A 13,274-nucleotide genomic window follows, 5' to 3' on the forward strand; every position below is an offset into this window, starting at 1 on the left:
GACCTTAGCGCAGGTAGAGATTTATTATGATTGTTCAACCATTTGGTTAAATAAGGAGGGGTTTCTGCCTGTTCAGCAGGATTGTCTGATGGCTACAAAGGGTTGATGTTTAAAGCCCCTCATTTCCCTTTGTGATCATGATGGCTGCGCAAGCCTCCTTTAGCTTGCAAGGTGGCATAGCCACTGCACAGTGCTTTATAGAGAGGAAAAACATCTTCTCAGTGCTGAAGCTCATTGCCAAAAGTGACCATACTTAGTAGCACTGAATTGCTGGGCTCTGCCACCCTGCTCATTTAGAAAGCATATGGGTTTCCTGTTCTTTAAGCATCTTTCCACTCAGTGATCTTTGGGTTCCAATTCCCTAGTCTTTATCAACAATAGTGCCATTCACAAAGCAAAACCCTGGGACTGGTCTGCCACAATGCACGGGGGCCTTGTTACTTAGCATTGAGGATAAATACTATAAAAGTTCTCAAAGGGCTCTACCGAATCTCTGGTGCGATGGCGATAAGGACTGTTCGCTCGCTCGCATGCATGAAACCTAAGTTCCTGGCTAACTCAGCAAGAGAAAAAAAAATTATGCTTTCACGGCCAAACCCTATAAATAGCTCGGACATGTGGAGTATGTTGCTGTGCATCTGGGTATTTCCTGGGTAAAATGAGAGATGCTTAAATAGTCTCTCTTGCTTAAATTCCAATGCCTATAAATCAAGTGGATATTTTTGCTCTCTAGTCACTGGATGTTTTAACATACAATTGGATTCTTACAGTTCTCCAGAGTCATATTTCAGGGAAAATACAAACTAGCAACCCTGATTGTTCCATCTCAGGTGACTGGGAGATCAGTAAATCGATGCACTGAGACTTAATAGTAAGGGGTAGAACAGAACTGTGAGCTGTATTGCCTTATGGAAATCAATAGGATCTCTTCAGATTTGTACACAAGTTCACGGAATACATTAGAAAGGCCGCCATTTCCTATTCCGTTCTATATGGTGTTGAAAGTGATTTCTCTAGAGCTGTGATGGTTACTTCCCTATAAGATAATCATGCCTGCACTGGTGTAGGCATCTATCCAGTTCTGACCCAGCATGCACTGGTCTCAGCTTAAAACTTGGAATGGATTGTCTGGGTCCAGTCTTTTTGGCGGTTCCAAAATCCTGGTCAAGAGCATAGAGAGGATTGTTCTCAGGACATTACCAGTCATGGTCATTAAAGGTCCCATGGCAGCAGAGATATTAGCCCCAAGTGTCCCAGCTAAAATTCTAAGGGTGACTCATATCAGAGGCGGCTTGGGAGAATCTCAGCCACTGGTGACTACATACCCTTGGAACTGCGCTGGGACAGATCTATATAGCCGACTGTACTGCTGCCATTACAGGGTGCAGAGGAAACCAGGAGCCAGGGGAGAGCTGCACTGCCCTCTTCCAATGCTGCAGAGCTAGGTCAGAGGTGAAGAGAGTTCATAGCAGACGCTGCCCCATCCTTCACTCCCAGTGCTGCTCCACGGGGAGGAAGAGACCTCACATTGGCCTCCAAACATTGGCTGAAATGCTTTGTGTTAGGCTATCACTTCCTCTAATGTTGGTATAACTTATGTCGCTCAGCAGTGTGAAAAACACCCCCCCGAGCGACTTAAGTTACACTAACATAAGCGCCTCTGTGGACAGCACCATCTCGGTGGGAGAGGTTCTCCTGCCGACATAGCTACTGCCGCTTGTTGGGGGTGGTTTAATAATGTCAACAGGAGAGCATAGATCAACTACACAAGAGATCTTACAGTGGTGCAGCTACATCGATACAGCCGTACTGCTGTAAGCTCCCTAGTGCAAACATGGCCTTGGTGCAGGAGGAATTCATACTGTGTTTTCATCTTTCAGAATAAAGGACAAATATTCTGGCCCTTCCCCCCCCCCGTGGACATTTTGACTTTTTGCTGAAAGAAACAAAACAGAATCATAGAAGATTAGGGTTGGAAGGGACCTGAGGAGCTCATCTAGCCCAACCCCCTGCTCAAAGCAGGACCAACCCCAACTAAATCATCCCAGCCAGATGTTGTCAAGCTGGGCCTTAAAAACCTCTAAGAATGGAGATTCCAGATAAACATTTTTTTTTTTTAAGCTGAAAAACACCTTAGTTTTCATCAGAAACCCCCAAACCCAAAATATTTCAGCCAAAAATCACCCAAAACCCCAAGGTTTGAGGTTTGGCCTCAAATTTTCAGTTTTGGGTTTTTAAGTTTTCCAGTGAAGTCAACGTTTTTCTAGAGAAGCAGAGATTTTCCACACAAAAAAATTAGTGGGGTCGAAAACCTAATTTTCTATAGAAGAGAAAGTTTTGATGGAAAATGTTCCACCAGCCCTAAATCTGACTGAATAAGTCAAGAAAATCATATAAAATTCAGTTTGCGAGTGTTTTTCAGGTAACGCAGAGGAACATATCCACTTGCTGTTGAACTGGGTAAGAAGAAAAGAAGGAGGGAGAGAGAGTATAGGCAACAGCTGAGCTGTGACGGGGTGTGGGGAATAAAGCAAAGGGAAAAGACTGTGGCATTGTGGTTAGGCACTGGCCTCCCAGGGTATGTCTGTATAGCAACTAGATACCCGAGGCTGGTCCATGCCAGCTGACTTGGGCTTGTGGGATGTTTCACTGCTATGTGGATGTTTGGGCTTGGGCTGGAGCCCGGGAAGTAGGACCCTGCAGGGTGGGAGGGTACCAGAGCTCCAGCCTACACAGCAATGAAACAGCCTGGTAGCCCGAGTCAGTTGGCATGGGCCAGCTACAGGTTTTTCTTTGCTGTGCAGACATACCCACGGACAGGAAACCAGGGGGCTAGCCTTAGCTGTTATATGGACGCACCATGTGACTTTGGGGGAGTCATTGAACATCTATGCCTCAGTTTCCCCTTCTCAGAAATAGGGGTCAGAAGAGATTACTCAGCTTTGAAATCTGAGGTGACATGAGTTTAGCTGTGAGATTGCAATAAGAATGAATGCATTCGGATAGTCCTGTTATATGTGACAATGCATAGCCTCAGCGTGTTGTATGATATCATCCCTCCATACTTCCAAGGTTGCTAGTTTGCATTAGGAGAATAGATAAATATATGGCATGCGTCTGGCCTTGAGGTTCACAGCTTGACTCCTGAACAGCAGCTGGGATGCCTCAGCAACTGCAATTCAACCTTTCTGCACCACAAGCTATTAAAACAAACAGCTGAATACATTTCTATTCCATAAGTGACTAAAGGCTCACAGGTGTTCTACAGTAAAATACATTTCAAATCATTGAATGAAACCAGATGAGGATTGGACCCAACTTGTTCTTTCTTGCTTTCTATGGCATCACCAATAAAAATGACACAGGCGGCAATTTGGCTGAGGCAAAATACAATTCAGCTCCCTCCCCCCATTACTATACGGGCTGTACAACATGAATAGGAGTAAAACCGTTTTCGTAAGGAAAGTCAGTAGAAAGGGCTCTGATTAGCAAGAAAGATACTTTCTTTCCTTCCATAATGGAAAGGACCATTACAACCACCTTTTAAATGTTGGAACAGATGGAGCCTTGGAGAGTGAGTTTCACCGTCAGGGATCATAATTGTGCAACGTTCTCATTTTCCCCAGGACTTGCAGATGAGAACTAAATACAGGTCTTGAAATATTTGCCATTATGAGGTAGCCGTGAACACATCAGTCTCAACCCATTTTTTCATTAATATCCTGGCATCACACTGACCTTTTAAACATATCTAATTAATGAACGGGCTGATCACAGCTGCACTGTGTCAGTTTGGTCGCCGTGGGAGAGTACATTCCTCTGCTTTTTTTCTGTCTTGATCAAATATCAGATTCAAACCAACCAAACATTCGGAGGAGAGACACATTCACATTTGAGTTATCAGAGTTGTTAGGGCACCAGATAATTAGCAGTGGAGGCATCTTGAATTTAGTACACTGCTTCGTAGGAATATGATGCTTTAGAAGAATGAACCCAGGGGATAACTGAACTGGTTCTCCAAATTTCCAACAGTTCACACAAACCTCTAGAGCCACAACAGCTAAACACCACCACCTGGTGAAACATTTTATGTATACTCTTATTTTGTTCTGAACACTTCACCCCAGGAATATGAACAGCAGCACAGCAGAACTACCACATACAAAAGATAAAAGCCACATCACAGAAGGAGGCTGGGGGTTCATGGCTATTTTCTTGTGGACAATTGTTCATATTACCAAAACCACCATCCCATTTGGCACCCAGCCAAGAAGCCAAGGATTAAATATGCCCAGAGACTGAACATTCAGCCCTGAAGGTGACCCCGTCTGAAGGGTTGAGATGCATCGATAGTGCAAAGCACTGGGAAGCTTTAACTGCTGCTGCCTGGTTTGTTGTTTAATAGAAGCCTTTTTCCTCTAGGGCTGTGAATCCACCAGGATTAAATTCACATCCATCAGATATCTGAGTTAATGACTTGCAGCAAAAATTGTCAGGAGGCAAATCGGCAACTGATGTAAACTAAAGTGGATGGTAGCATCATGTAATTGATGGATAAAGTGAAAGATACCTTTGCTAAAATAATGCTACAGTCAGAAGTGAATCAAGCCAATATCCAAGGTCACAGCAGGACCATATTTCATGAGCAGCAAAAGGGACTCAAATGACTGACAGTGATAATCAGCCCCAATTAAAACAATTTCATAGCAGTGTTAAAAAATTAAGTGCCTCAGCATTTGTATTAACAAAGGAATTGTTGGCAGAAGCCCTGCATGAGAATTAAGGAAATTTTAGATGTTCTTTCCACTAATTCTGCAGCTCTGTAGATTTCTAAGTCTTCCTACAGCTCCATTTCCAGCATGTTTAAAGTGCTTAATTAAAGGTCTTTCCAGAATTTGCAGACAAAACATTAGCTGTAAAAAACGTGCGGATTTCATTACACTTAAGCAAGCATAATTACACAGTTCCATACTGGGGTTGAATCAATTAAGCATGCTGGGGGGAGAGAGAGGAGGAGTGGAACTAAAACTAATGTTCTAGTGGGAACTAAATCATTGGGCTTATTGGGAATGAAAGTCTATTTAAAGACACTGAGGCTAAATTATTTATGCTCATGAACAGCTTTCTGCTATAGCCTGTAACCTGTTCAAGGAATCTATGAACTCCTGCTACACTGCTCCTACAAAAAATAAATTAAACTTCTAAATCACTAGAGGCGACTACATTCTTTTTGTTAATTCTGTTCCAAAATTACAGGAGATTTGTACATATAAGCAAGCAGCAAATTCTATGGAAGTTAAAGCTTTAGAAGAAAGATTTGCTAAGTATCAGTAGCTACTTTATAAGGACAAGTAAATGTCTTTTAAAAAGGAAAATCATCCAGTTAAAGATCATGGGCCAGATTCTTTGTACTAAATCATTTGCACTATTAACTTCAATGGAATTATGTTAATTAACACCAGCTGAGAATATCACTTCTTAAAAAAAGTAGATTTATCTCCTTGCCTGTTGTTATAATTAACTCCTGAGGATAGGGAAGCAAAAAGAACTTTTAACATCTAATTTACTTTCACTGTTTATGAAGTTTGTTTACTCTTTTGCCTTTCAATCAGCTTTGACAGTGACAGACTAGATTGCTTCTAGTTAGCTTCAATTTCTGGCTCTCCTGCACCAGTGCAATGTTTGGGATATACAGTCTGAGAATTTTATGTTTTTGTTTGGGTGTAAACAAAGTTTCATGCAAATTTTTAAAAAGATTTAGTAGAAACATTTCTATTGTTCTATGTCTCAGGCCTAGATCAAACTGAGTGTTTCTTTGAATAACTGGATATTATTTCTAGATGTGGTCAAAAAACAGAGTGGGGGGTTTCACATGGAAGTGTTGCTGCTGTGTTGCATGGGAGTTTGTAGTTCAGTTGCCTCAGGCTCATGAATCGCTTATATAAGCTAGTCTCCATAGTTCTACTTCCATGATGCACCAGTCTTGGAAAGGGAAACCAGTGCATCATGGAAGATGTAGTCCAGCCAAGGAGCCCAGCTCGGAGAGAACAAGGCTGTGAGGCAACCAAACAATAATTCCTGAGAGGCCAGCAGGGCCAGCCCAAGCCATTCTTGTGCCCCGGGCAGACATGATAATTGCATCACACCCATTTCGGAGAGGGATCGTGGGAGCCGTTTTGCCGCCCTGCCATGCGGCCACCTCTGGGGCGGAGCGGCTGCTTATACGGGGATCCCTTGACCAGCTCTGAGATGCGGCCACCTCTGGGGTGGATCATCCCCCTCCTGTTTCTGTGTCTCTCTCACCCCCTTCCCCTAGCTCTGCTGCTGCTGCGCTTCCCTGATAAGCCGGCCACCGAGCCTCGAGTCGCTCCGGAGACAGCTACGGCTGGGTGTATTTCGGTCTCTTCTGCCTCAGGCCATGGAGATAGAACCCCCGGGGTGGGGTCCCACAGACGGACCCAGCCTTCGGGGCATCATGGCGCCTGTCTGGATCCTTCTCCAGCTGCGACTCACCGCAGAGGAAGGTAAAAACTTGTTTATAGATATATTAATCAGTCATTTTTGCACCCCATACAATCAGGCGCCCCGGACTGTTGCCCGGACAGACCAGAGCTTGGGCCGGCACTGCAGCCCAGCAGCATTTCCAAATCAAAACATTTTGGTTTTCAGTCTTTTTTTTTTAAATGAAAAAAATCTAAATCTGCTGCAGTGAGCAGACACTTTTCATTAAAAATGTCCTTTAGTCAAAAACCTCCTTTTGTCTTACAAAAAACAGTTTTGACCAAAAATTTTAAACCAGCGCTAATTATTTCAACAATAATATCCCTCTGGATTTTTTTTTAATCTGCAGTTTGCAGGGGGATTTACCAGGGAATAAGGAGAACATTGGATCCATAAGTAAGTTTCTACTTGCAGTAGAAGTGTGTTCAGACAGAAGAAGTATTTGCACAGGGAGCCAAGACTTTCAAACCTGGGTGCCTAAAGTTAAACTCTATTGAAGTCAAGGTGAGTTTTGCCCTTGGCTTCAGTAGGGCCTAGATTTCAGCTCTAATTCCTTGTTTAGGTTCCTAAAGAAGTGACCTGATTTTCAAGAGTGCTAAGCCCTCTGCAGTTCCTAGTGAAGTCAAGGGGAGCTTAGCATTGCTGAAGATCAGACCACTTATTTAAGATGCCTCAATATGGAGCTGAAAGCCCAGCGTTAGGTTCCCATTTTTGTAAATCTTGGCCTTGGTCACCATTCCCCAGAGTGCGCTGCAATATCTAGTCATTGCTCCCTGCAGAAGCATTTCACAGGGCCATAGAGGGTGACCAGATGTTCCAATTTTATAGGGACAGTCCCGATATTTGGGACTTTTTCTTGGATAGGCACTTGTTACTCCCCAACCCACGTCCCAATTTTTCACACTTGCTATCCGCTCACCCTAGGGCCATATCATAAGGAAAGGCCGAGCATGAGCTGGGGATAGTGGCTGCATAGTGCACATTAGCTGCTGCCAAGTGTTTACACAGCCCAGATGGGCAGTAGCTTGGTTCCAGTATCCTGAGAGCCGCCCCCCATGGTCTTCTACATGTTTCACAAACTCAACCTGCTTTTTGGCTTGGGGAAAGTCCAGGTTTCCCTTGACATCTCTCCCCTTCCCTCAGAGGTACCAGAATCCCCCTCCTCCAAAAGCACAAGACAGCCCTCTTCTTTCCTTCCTGTTCCACACCAACAGGCCCAGCGCCCTCTCTTACTTTGTGTTGTCTTCTCCGGAGCCAGGGCCAATACTCCACCTCACTTCAGGTTTCTTCAGGCAGCACTTGGTTCTTCTTACCTTCTTTTGTGTGGATGGGCAGCCAGTTAGATTCACTCCTGGCCCCCTCACTCATTCCAAGACTGGGACATCTTAAAGAATACGAGGTACTCAGCCATTCCTCCCTCCCTCCGCTGTAAGAACTGGAAATATCTCTCTGCAGCCACCCCTCCTGGCTCTGTATCTTTGCAGAGGACTCTGGGAAAGAGCAGCCACAGCAGAACGAGATTTCACTATGCTGCACTGCGCGGAGGCACAGCTGCATGCTCCCCACACCCACTGTCCCCTCCCCCAACCCAGCAGGTGGGTGGAAGCAGGACACTGGCCCAGTGAGGAGGGGAACAGAGTTGTATCCTAATAGTAGCTTTACACTGAGGTACTCTGGCTGGGGATGAAGAGCTCTTTGCACGTTACCTCCATGAGGTTTCTTGAAGGGCCTGCAGCCCTCACTCAGTACTCACAGCCCCGGCAACTAGCCAGCCAGCTCATCTTCTCTCCACTCCACCCTTATTGTCCTCGCTACTCACTTCTCAGGGGAGAAGGGACAAAAGGGGGAAATACTCAGCAGAGGGAGTAAGAAGCTGCATATCAGCTGTTTGTTCTTCTGAGCCATGCTGCTGCTCTGATTTCTGCCCCATCTCACGCCCTTCCCAAGGCTCCCACCTTGTACCCTGCTCTCACTTTCCTCCTTCATGCCTGTCCCTATGTGGCTTGGCCCCGTCTCACATTTCCAGGGTAGAAGCAGATACCCCCCTCCCTGGCCCACTCCATTCCCAAAGCCTGACAACACTCGAGACACCGCAGAAAGACCATGAAGAGATTAGAAACATTAAACAGGAACCATATAAAGGGAAACACTGCACAAAACTGGCTGAACACAGAAAACAGCCTCCCTCAAGAACAGCTCTTCCTTCACTGGACCCCAAATCCCCATACAACAGGCATTGACACCAGCACAATGTGGGTGTGAAATGACACCAATCACAACAGAAGCACTTTACACACATTTTACAATAGGGAAAATGACTGCATGAGGCAGAAGAAGAAAAAGAAGGAGCTAATCAGCCCTTTATTTTACTCTTGTGTCCATTTATCTAACCACACCCTCATTACGGTCTCACTTTTCTTGTCCAGGGCTGTTTAGTGTCCAGTTTCATAAAAGGCACAGGACTGACCTTGATAGTAGCAGTGGGGCACTGGTTAGCTTTTAGCACATAAGGTCAGAGGAGCAAAAGCCTTGGTTTCATTTTGCATTTGCCCATAAGGCACCTTGCATGCCTGTGGCCCTTTTAGTCACTCAAGGTATGGAAAACCTGCCTCTAGGAAGAGACCGAAGAAGCTTGATGTATTTAGTTTACCCAAGAGAAGGTGAAGAGGTGATTTGATCACTGCCTATAAGTACTTACAGGAGGAGGAGATGTCTCCCAGGAGACAGCTCTGTATTTTTGGTATCTCTCATATGGGGCACAGTAACAGGGCATATCCAGGTGCTGCTGCTGCCTCAGTTTCCCTTTCTTCCGCAGGGAAGAAGACTTCACACTGCAGGTGATTTCTCAGTAACTCCCTCCTTCTGAGAGTCTGATTTAGTAACAAAGTCCAAAACACCACAAGAAACCCCACCTCCCTAGCTGGCTCACAATCCTTGGGTCAGGACTCTTGGTCTTGTCCCTGCTGAGACTTTCTGCCAACCTGCTTGGGCCCCTCACAGCAGCCTTCCTCATAGACACTTACAGACTATGCTCCCAGCCCAAACACACTGCCTGCAAACCCCACCTGCACACATACTCTATCTGCCTGAAATCAGCCTTTCCCCCGTCCCTTAAGTTCCTTCAGCAGGCCTGATTCTGAGTCACATGAGCTCTAGCTTCATTCCTTTCACCTGGGGAGGCAGGCTACATCTGGCATAAGTGAGGCTAAGCACCAGCCACCTTAAAGAGGCAGCTCACCCTGTAACATGTAACAAAAACTCTGGGGATTGAAGCTAGGAATCTCTGGATCTAAGGGTATGAGTCTCTGTTAGTTACCGTAAAGAACCAGCTCTGTTAGCTGAGCCACAGTAAAACAATCATAAGTGTTTATTTAGTCTAGCCACTAGAGGGGGAAAGAGATCCACTTGGCCAGTGTTTTTACACATACAGATGAGGGGGCTATAATCAGCCTTCCTAGGTCACCTGAATGTATAGCAGAGCAAATGCTGCACCTTACACAAGCTTTGGTAAGAGCATCAAGGAAGGAGTGATCGTCAAATCTTTTGGTTTTAAATGGATTTCACTTGTACGTTTGGGCTCAAATTGCAGGCTTGCAAACGAGTCACTGAGTTATAGACACACAATTCAGAAACGCTGGACCTGTATAACCAAAGCAGTGCTCTGCGTTTTCTCTGCCTATACCTTAATCCAGTTTTCCCTTCCACTTGTCTACTGGGTCTCACCCAGCCCACTTCCCTTCCTGCACTGCAGGGCTGATGGTCATTGTGTTGGGCTTCCTGTGTAAATTAGATTGTAAGCGTTTTAGGGCAGGGACTATGGTGTGATCTTGTTCACCTGTAAAGTGCCATGCACACGTATTGCACTGTTAATCTTGAACCGCTTTTTGCATATGAATATAGTATTTGCTTTCACTCTGAATGAAGAGCACCCCACCTGAGCGGTGGCAGTGAAAGCATTTGTTTTAAAAATATGGTTACATTTAACCCAATTAGTACTAGGGGAGCAAACGTCACCAGAAGTGAACACAGATGTCAGTGCAAAAATATATTCCTAAACTGGTAATCTTCTGAAATTAACAAAAACAAACAAGAGAAACCTGCCAGTTCTCAGGAATGTTCCATTCACGAAAATTTAGTGACTAAATCTCTGCAGAAAGCTTGGATCGGATGTCTACTATTCCTTTCCCCCTCCCTTGATTTCAGTATCAGCCAAAGAACTTTGTTGGCAGGAGCTCCAGCTGGAAGAAGGAAATGAGATGGCAATTGTTAACATGAGGGGAAAACACTTCAAGGAGGCTTATCCTTCTAAGAACGGTGACACTTTACACCCTAAAATTCTGTGACCATTGCATATTGAGAACAAAAACTGCATTCACTAAGAATAAACCCAAAGCATTTGTCAATTTTTAAAGAAACTGTTCAAATATATTACTATTATTAATTATTATAATTATTATTTTATTTATTGTGGTAGCGCCCCAGTCATGGACCTGGCCCCCATCATGCTAGGTGCTGTACAAATGTAGAACAAAAAAATGGTCCCAATCCTAAAGAACTAACAATCTATGTATACAATGAGACACAGCAGGTAGATACATGCAGTCAGGGGAGCTCAGGGAAACAATGAGCCTATGCTAGTGAGCATGGTAGGTAGTGTTCGGAACACTGTTTTTTTAAGGATATATGTTTTGTCTCATTACTATACATGGGAGCATTGCCTATTCCTTCTATTAGAGGCTGAAATATGTGGGCAGGAATCACAAGATTTAAGGACAAATCAAAGAGAAACATGGGATAGAGACACAAAACTAATTCTAGAATCATAGAGATAGAAGAGACTTTGAGAAGTCATCAAGTCCAGCTCCCTGCACTGTGGAAGGACCAAGTAAACCTAGACCATCCCTGACAGGTGTTTGTCCTGCTTGTTTTTAAAAGCTTCCACTGACAGGGACTCTACAATCACCCTTGAAAGGTACCAGTGATGCTGAGAATTGAACCCAGGGCATCATACAGGTGATGCATACACACAATCACTGAACTATAGCCCCCATATCTGCTGAGCTACAGGCTCCATGGATGAGCCCACCCAAATCCTCCTAGGCAAGGGCTGCTTCCTGCCAGGTACTGCAGAACACAAACTCCCATTGACAGCAATGGAACTAGGCAGTGTTCAGTGCTCTGAATGGTCAGGCCCTCTGAGATGAAAACCAATTGAAATATTCTGGTGGAGCAAGTATATGTATGCATAGGCACCCTTTCCTAAAGGGGCCAGCTCTGAATTTAACTGGGCGTGTTCGAGTTGGGAAGATCCTGTGCATAATCTAGCCTTGGAGACCACAACTCTCATGATGCCTGGTGGTTGGGGGGAGGGGAGAGACCGAGAGAGAGATGTCTCAGAATCATACATGATTAGGGTTGGAAGGGAGCTCATGAGGTCATCTAGTCCAACCCCCTGCTCAAAGCAGGACCAACCCCAACTAAATCAGCCCAGCCAGGGCTTTGTCAAGCCACACCTTAAAAACCTGTAAAGATGGCGATTCCACCACCTCCCTAGGTAACCCATTCCAGAGCTTCACCACCCTTCTAGTGAAAACGTTTTTCCTAATATCCAACCTAAACTGCCCCCACTGCAACTTGAGACCATTGCTCCTAGTTCTGTCATCTACTGCCATTGAGAACAGCCTAGCTTCATCCTCCCTGGAACCCCCTTTCAGGTAGTTGAAGGCTGCTATCAAATCCCCCCTCATTCTTCTCTTCTGCAGACTAAAGAAGCCTAGTTCCCTCAGCCTCTCCTCATAAGTCTTGTGCTCCAGCCCCCTAATCATTTTTGTTGCCCTCCGCTGGACTCTCTCCAACTTGTCCACATCCTTCCTGTAGTGGGGGAGCCCAAAACTGGACACAATACTCCAAATGTGGCCTCACCCGTGTCTTCCTTGTTCCTTCCTCTTCCAGGGAGTGCAGGCACAGGGAGAACCTGCGTTGGAGGTGGGCTGCATTTTGGGAGAGGTGGAGCTGAGATTGCTTTTGTGGAGCTCTGTCCATACCAGGAGCTGCTGCTAAATGCTGCAAGGAAGCCAGAAGCTGCTGCTGAGAGCCTGCTGGGGCTTTGATTGAGTAGGGCGCCTCAGAGGTAGTTGGTGATTTCACTGGAGCCAGGGCAGAGATCGTTGGTGTGCCCAGAGCTGACCGAGGTGGGCCTGCAGTGAAGGTGGTGTGAGTAACCACCATCATGGTTTGGGAAAGTACTTGCAAGAGAAAAGGCACAGCAAAGAGACGTTAAGGGGTGGTTTGAGTCTGAGAAGAAGCAGTGTGGTCTTCTCATCGAGCCAGGGTTGCTGACATTTGGTTAAAACAACTCCAGTCTTCAGAGAGGGTGGGCCGCTTGTTGCCCTAGTCCCAGAGTGCTGGACTGACTCACCAGACCAACAGAGTGCTGTCTCCAGCTTCAAGAATTTCAAGCACGCCCATGCACACGTGAAGCACGCTGAAATCCAGAGGCGTGTACACTCTGGGGCGGGTAGATGGTGGCCGTATAAATGCACGTTAGATAAGTTTCATTTACTACTGTAAATGATCTTTGTTAATTGATATTGAATTGATATTCTTATTGAACTGCCTCTTGCTGATTTAAAGGAGTGGTGACCTTTAATCTCCGTCGGTTGTATCATGTTTTCTTAAATTGTTAAGTAAAGGTGTGTGAACTTTAATCTAAATGTATATTGTTTTATAATTGGTATTTTTGAGTCGGACCCAAGGCACAGATTATTTTAGAT

The 13,274-nt window shown here is 45.2% G+C and overlaps 1 protein-coding gene across 14 annotated transcripts in view; it reads right to left on the reverse strand.

Moving 5' to 3' along the window:
* The window catches only part of FGFRL1 (fibroblast growth factor receptor like 1), a 320,481-nt gene that overhangs the window by 281,648 nt on the left and 25,559 nt on the right, over positions 1-13,274 (reverse strand). For 8 of the 14 annotated variants that reach the window (XM_067567664.1, XM_067567665.1, XM_067567659.1 and 5 more), the window contains exons 1-2: positions 9,200-9,575; positions 7,735-7,991 (exon numbers count right to left, since the gene is read on the reverse strand). The exons of 3 other annotated variants lie outside the window; for them this stretch is intronic. The gene's annotated coding sequence lies outside the window, so the exon portion shown is untranslated. Of the gene's footprint in view, positions 1-7,734; positions 7,992-9,199; positions 9,576-13,274 lie in introns of those variants that run through there. 3 more of the 14 variants (XM_067567666.1, XM_067567660.1, XM_067567658.1) reach the window with 2 other exon arrangements.

This window comes from Emydura macquarii, unplaced genomic scaffold, assembly GCF_026122565.2.
Source record: "Emydura macquarii macquarii isolate MOO-44397 ecotype Brisbane River unplaced genomic scaffold, CSIRO-AGI_Emac_v2 contig_2795, whole genome shotgun sequence".
Classification (NCBI taxonomy): Eukaryota; Metazoa; Chordata; order Testudines; family Chelidae; genus Emydura; species Emydura macquarii.